Raw genomic sequence first — 6,952 nt, 5'->3', positions numbered from 1 at the left:
TGGAGAGATGGAGATAGAGGTGGAGGAGAGATGGAGGAGAGATGTTGAGAGAGTGGATGAGGAGGAGGAGAGGATGAGAGATGGAGGGAGAGAGAGGAGGAAAGATGAGAGAGAGATAAGGAGGAGAGAAAGAGGGAGAGAGAGAGATAAGGAGGAGAGATGGAGAGAGAAGAGGGGAGATGGAGAGAGGAGGAGGAGAGATGGAGAGAGAGGAGGAGAGATGGAGAGAGGAGAAGGAGGAGAGATGGAGAGAGAGGAGGAGGAGAGATGAGAGAGATAAGGAGGAGAGATGGAGATATAGAGAGGAGAGGAGGAGAGATGGAGAGAGAGAGGAAGTGGAGATATGGAGAGAGAGGAGGAGGAGAGATGACTTCGAGTACAACAAGACAGAGGCCAGTAAATAGCTGATATTAAATTGTGGCTCCACGGAGGCTTTGTATCGATCGCTGGGCCATAGATAGAGATTGTGTTTAGTGAGGCTTCTGTGTCTGCGGTTGCCAGGTACCTTGTACCACTCCAGAGCTGCACAGTGGTTGGATCATGGCAATAACAACCCAACTGCAACACAACAGTGGAAAGACATGTTCATGTTGCACTATGTGGATGTGGTCTGTTTAGAATGTCTGGTGATGTCCTGGTCCACTATGTGGATGTGGTCTGTTTAGAATGTCTGGTGATGTCCTGGTCCACTATGTGGATGTGGTCTGTTTAGAATGTCAGGTGATGTCCTGGTCCACTATGTGAATGTGTTCTGTTTAAAATGTCTGGTGATGTCCCGCTCCCCTACGTGAATGTGTTCTGTTTAGAATGTCTGGTGATGTCCTGGTCCACTATGTGGATGTGTTCTGTTTAGAATGTCTGGTGATGTCCTGGTCCACAATGTGAATGTGTTCTGTTTAGAATGTCTGGTGATGTCCTGGTCCACAATGTGAATGTGTTCTGTTTAGAATGTCTGGTGATGTCCTGGTCCACAATGTGAATGTGTTCTGTTTAGAATGTCTGGTGATGTGGAGGTCCACTATGTGAATGTGTTCTGTTTAGAATGTCTGGTGATGTCCTGGTCCACAATGTGAATGTGTTCTGTTTAGAATGTCTGGTGATGTCCTGGTCCACTATGTGGATGTGTTCTGTTTAGAATGTCTGGTGATGTCCTGGTCCACTATGTGAATGTGTTCTGTTTAGAATGTCTGGTGATGTCCTGGTCCACTATGTGAATGTGTTCTGTTTAGAATGTCTGGTGATGTGGAGGTCTACTATGTGAATGTGTTCTGTTTAGAATGTCTGGTGATGTGGAGATCCACTATGTGAATGTGTTCTGTTTAGAATGTCTGGTGATGTCCTGGTCCACTACGTGAATGTGTTCTGTTTAGAATGTCAGGTGATGTCCTGGTCCACTATGTGGATGTGTTCTGTTTAGAATGTCTGGTGATGTAGAGGTCCACTATGTGGATGTGTTCTGTTTAGAATGTCTGGTGATGTGGAGGTCCACTTTGTGAATGTGTTCTGTTTAGAATGTCTGGCTATGTCCTGGTCCACTATGTGAATGTGTTCTGTTTAGAATGTCTGGTGATGTCCTGGTCCACTATGTGAATGTGTTCTGTTTAGAATGTCTGGTGATGTCCTGGTCCACTACGTGAATGTGTTCTGTTTAGAATGTCAGGTGATGTCCTGGTCCACTATGTGGATGTGTTCTGTTTAGAATGTCTGGTGATGTAGAGGTCCACTATGTGGATGTGTTCTGTTTAGAATGTCTGGTGATGTGGAGGTCCACTTTGTGAATGTGTTCTGTTTAGAATGTCTGGCTATGTCCTGGTCCACTATGTGAATGTGTTCTGTTTAGAATGTCTGGTGATGTCCTGGTCCACTATGTGAATGTGTTCTGTTTAGAATGTCTGGTGATGTCCTGGTCCACTATGTGAATGTGTTCTGTTTAGAATGTCTGGTGATGTACTGGTCCACTATGTGAATGTGTTCTCTTTAGAATGTCTGGTGTTGTCCTGGTCCACTATGTGAATGTGTTCTGTTTAGAATGTCTGGTGATGTCCTGGTCCACTATGTGAATGTGTTCTGTTTAGAATGTCTGGTGATGTCCTTGTCCACAATGTGAATGTGTTCTGTTTAGAATGTCTGGTGATGTGGAGGTCCACTATGTGAATGTGTTCTGTTTAGAATGTCTGGTGATGTGGAGGTCCACTATGTGAATGTGTTCTGTTTAGAATGTCTGGTGATGTCCTGGTCCACTATGTGAATGTGTTCTGTTTAGAATGTCTGGTGATGTCCTGGTCCACTATGTGAATGTGTTCTGTTTAGAATGTCTGGTGATGTAGAGGTCCACTATGTGAATGTGTTCTGTTTAGAATGTCTGGTGATGTCCTGGTCCACTATGTGAATGTGTTCTGTTTAGAATGTCTGGTGATGTGGAGGTCCACTATGTGAATGTGTTCTGTTTAGAATGTCTGGTGTTGTCCTGGTCCACAATGTGAATGTGTTCTGTTTAAAATGTCTGGTGATGTCCCGGTCCCCTACGTGAATGTGTTCTGTTTAGAATGTCTGGTGATGTCCTGGTCCACTATGTGAATGTGTTCTGTTTAGAATGTCTGGTGATGTCTAGGTCCACTATGTGGATGTGTTCTGTTTAGAATGTCTGGTGATGTGGAGGTCCACTTTGTGAATGTGTTCTGTTTAGAATGTCTGGTGATGTGGAGGTCCACTATGTGAATGTGTTCTGTTTAGAATGTCTGGTGATGTCCTGGTCCACAATGTGAATGTGTTCTGTTTAAAATGTCTGGTGATGTCCCGGTCCCCTACGTGAATGTGTTCTGTTTAGAATGTCTGGTGATGTGGAGGTCCACTATGTGAATGTGTTCTGTTTAGAATGTCAGGTGATGTCCTGGTCCACTATGTGGATGTGTTCTGTTTAGAATGTCTGGTGATGTGGAGGTCCACTATGTGGATGTGTTCTGTTTAGAATGTCTGGTGATGTGGAGGTCCACTTTGTGAATGTGTTCTGTTTAGAATGTCTGGTGATGTCCTGGTCCACTGTGTGAATGTGTTCTGTTTAGAATGTCTGGTGATGTCCTGGTCCACTATGTGAATGTGTTCTGTTTAGAATGCCTGGTGATGTCCTGGTCCACTATGTGAATGTGTTCTGTATAGAATGTCTGGTGATGTGGAGGTCCACTATGTGAATGTGTTCTGTTTAGAATGTCTGGTGATGTAGAGGTCCACTATGTGAATGTGTTCTGTTTAGAATGTCTGGTGATGTCCTGGTCCCCTATGTGAATGTGTTCTGTTTAGAATGTCTGGTGATGTCCTGGTCCACTATGTGAATGTGTTCTGTTTAGAATGTCTGGTGATGTCCTGGTCCACTATGTGAATGTGTTCTGTTTAGAATGTCTGGTGATGTGGAGGTCCACTTTGTGAATGTGTTCTGTTTATAATGTCTGGTGATGTCCTGGTCCACTATGTGAATGTGTTCTGTTTAGAATGTCTGGTGATGTGGAGGTCCACTATGTGAATGTGTTCTGTTTAGAATGTCTGGTGATGTCCTGGTCCACTATGTGAATGTGTTCTGTTTAGAATGTCTGGTGATGTCCTGGTCCACTATGTGAATGTGTTCTGTTTAGAATGTCTAGTGATGTCCTGGTCCACTATGTGAATGTGTTCTGTTTAGAATGTCTGGTGATGTCCTGGTCCACTATGTGAATGTGTTCTGTTTAGAATGTCTGGTGATGTACTGGTCCACTATGTGAATGTGTTCTCTTTAGAATGTCTGGTGTTGTCCTGGTCCACTATGTGAATGTGTTCTGTTTAGAATGTCTGGTGATGTCCTGGGCCACTATGTGAATGTGTTCTGTTTAGAATGTCTGGTGATGTCCTTGTCCACAATGTGAATGTGTTCTGTTTAGAATGTCTGGTGATGTGGAGGTCCACTATGTGAATTTGTTCTGTTTAGAATGTCTGGTGATGTGGAGGTCCACTATGTGAATGTGTTCTGTTTAGAATGTCTGGTGATGTCCTGGTCCACTATGTGAATGTGTTCTGTTTAGAATGTCTGGTGATGTAGAGGTCCACTATGTGAATGTGTTCTGTTTAGAATGTCTGGTGATGTCCTGGTCCACTATGTGAATGTGTTCTGTTTAGAATGTCTGGTGATGTCCTGGTCCACAATGTGAATGTGTTCTGTTTAAAATGTCTGGTGATGTCCCGGTCCCCTACGTGAATGTGTTCTGTTTAGAATGTCTGGTGATGTGGAGGTCCACTATGTGAATGTGTTCTGTTTAGAATGTCAGGTGATGTCCTGGTCCACTATGTGAATGTGTTCTGTTTAGAATGTCTGGTGATGTCCTGGTCCACTATGTGAATGTGTTCTGTTTAGAATGTCTGGTGATGTAGAGGTCCACTATGTGAATGTGTTCTGTTTAGAATGTCTGGTGATGTCCTGGTCCACTATGTGAATGTGTTCTGTTTAGAATGTCTGGTGATGTGGAGGTCCACTTTGTGAATGTGTTCTGTTTAGAATGTCTGGTGATGTCCTGGTCCACTATGTGAATGTGTTCTGTTTAGAATGTCTGGTGATGTCCTGGTCCACTATGTGAATGTGTTCTGTTTAGAATGTCTGGTGATGTCCTGGTCCACTATGTGAATGTGTTCTGTTTAGAATGTCTGATGATGTACTGGTCCACTATGTGAATGTGTTCTCATTAGAATGTCTGGTGTTGTCCTGGTCCACTATGTGAATGTGTTCTGTTTAGAATGTCTGGTGATGTCCTGGGCCACTATGTGAATGTGTTCTGTTTAGAATGTCTGGTGATGTCCTGGTCCACTATGTGAATGTGTTCTGTTTAGAATGTCTGGTGATGTGGAGGTCTACTATGTGAATGTGTTCTGTTTAGAATGTCTGGTGATGTGGAGATCCACTATGTGAATGTGTTCTGTTTAGAATGTCTGGTGATGTCCTGGTCCACTACGTGAATGTGTTCTGTTTAGAATGTCAGGTGATGTCCTGGTCCACTATGTGGATGTGTTCTGTTTAGAATGTCTGGTGATGTAGAGGTCCACTATGTGGATGTGTTCTGTTTAGAATGTCTGGTGATGTGGAGGTCCACTTTGTGAATGTGTTCTGTTTAGAATGTCTGGCTATGTCCTGGTCCACTATGTGAATGTGTTCTGTTTAGAATGTCTGGTGATGTCCTGGTCCACTATGTGAATGTGTTCTGTTTAGAATGTCTGGTGATGTCCTGGTCCACTATGTGAATGTGTTCTGTTTAGAATGTCTGGTGATGTACTGGTCCACTATGTGAATGTGTTCTCTTTAGAATGTCTGGTGTTGTCCTGGTCCACTATGTGAATGTGTTCTGTTTAGAATGTCTGGTGATGTCCTGGTCCACTATGTGAATGTGTTCTGTTTAGAATGTCTGGTGATGTCCTTGTCCACAATGTGAATGTGTTCTGTTTAGAATGTCTGGTGATGTGGAGGTCCACTATGTGAATGTGTTCTGTTTAGAATGTCTGGTGATGTGGAGGTCCACTATGTGAATGTGTTCTGTTTAGAATGTCTGGTGATGTCCTGGTCCACTATGTGAATGTGTTCTGTTTAGAATGTCTGGTGATGTCCTGGTCCACTATGTGAATGTGTTCTGTTTAGAATGTCTGGTGATGTAGAGGTCCACTATGTGAATGTGTTCTGTTTAGAATGTCTGGTGATGTCCTGGTCCACTATGTGAATGTGTTCTGTTTAGAATGTCTGGTGATGTGGAGGTCCACTATGTGAATGTGTTCTGTTTAGAATGTCTGGTGTTGTCCTGGTCCACAATGTGAATGTGTTCTGTTTAAAATGTCTGGTGATGTCCCGGTCCCCTACGTGAATGTGTTCTGTTTAGAATGTCTGGTGATGTCCTGGTCCACTATGTGAATGTGTTCTGTTTAGAATGTCTGGTGATGTCTAGGTCCACTATGTGGATGTGTTCTGTTTAGAATGTCTGGTGATGTGGAGGTCCACTTTGTGAATGTGTTCTGTTTAGAATGTCTGGTGATGTGGAGGTCCACTATGTGAATGTGTTCTGTTTAGAATGTCTGGTGATGTCCTGGTCCACAATGTGAATGTGTTCTGTTTAAAATGTCTGGTGATGTCCCGGTCCCCTACGTGAATGTGTTCTGTTTAGAATGTCTGGTGATGTGGAGGTCCACTATGTGAATGTGTTCTGTTTAGAATGTCAGGTGATGTCCTGGTCCACTATGTGGATGTGTTCTGTTTAGAATGTCTGGTGATGTGGAGGTCCACTATGTGGATGTGTTCTGTTTAGAATGTCTGGTGATGTGGAGGTCCACTTTGTGAATGTGTTCTGTTTAGAATGTCTGGTGATGTCCTGGTCCACTGTGTGAATGTGTTCTGTTTAGAATGTCTGGTGATGTCCTGGTCCACTATGTGAATGTGTTCTGTTTAGAATGCCTGGTGATGTCCTGGTCCACTATGTGAATGTGTTCTGTATAGAATGTCTGGTGATGTGGAGGTCCACTATGTGAATGTGTTCTGTTTAGAATGTCTGGTGATGTAGAGGTCCACTATGTGAATGTGTTCTGTTTAGAATGTCTGGTGATGTCCTGGTCCCCTATGTGAATGTGTTCTGTTTAGAATGTCTGGTGATGTCCTGGTCCACTATGTGAATGTGTTCTGTTTAGAATGTCTGGTGATGTCCTGGTCCACTATGTGAATGTGTTCTGTTTAGAATGTCTGGTGATGTGGAGGTCCACTTTGTGAATGTGTTCTGTTTATAATGTCTGGTGATGTCCTGGTCCACTATGTGAATGTGTTCTGTTTAGAATGTCTGGTGATGTGGAGGTCCACTATGTGAATGTGTTCTGTTTAGAATGTCTGGTGATGTCCTGGTCCACTATGTGAATGTGTTCTGTTTAGAATGTCTGGTGATGTCCTGGTCCACTATGTGAATGT

This window comes from Salmo salar, chromosome 20 (genome assembly GCF_965601325.2).
Source record: "Salmo salar chromosome 20, fSalSal1, whole genome shotgun sequence".
Classification (NCBI taxonomy): Eukaryota; Metazoa; Chordata; class Actinopteri; order Salmoniformes; family Salmonidae; genus Salmo; species Salmo salar.
The sequence above is the reverse complement of the archived record's forward strand: the minus strand, read 5'-3'. Positions refer to the sequence as shown.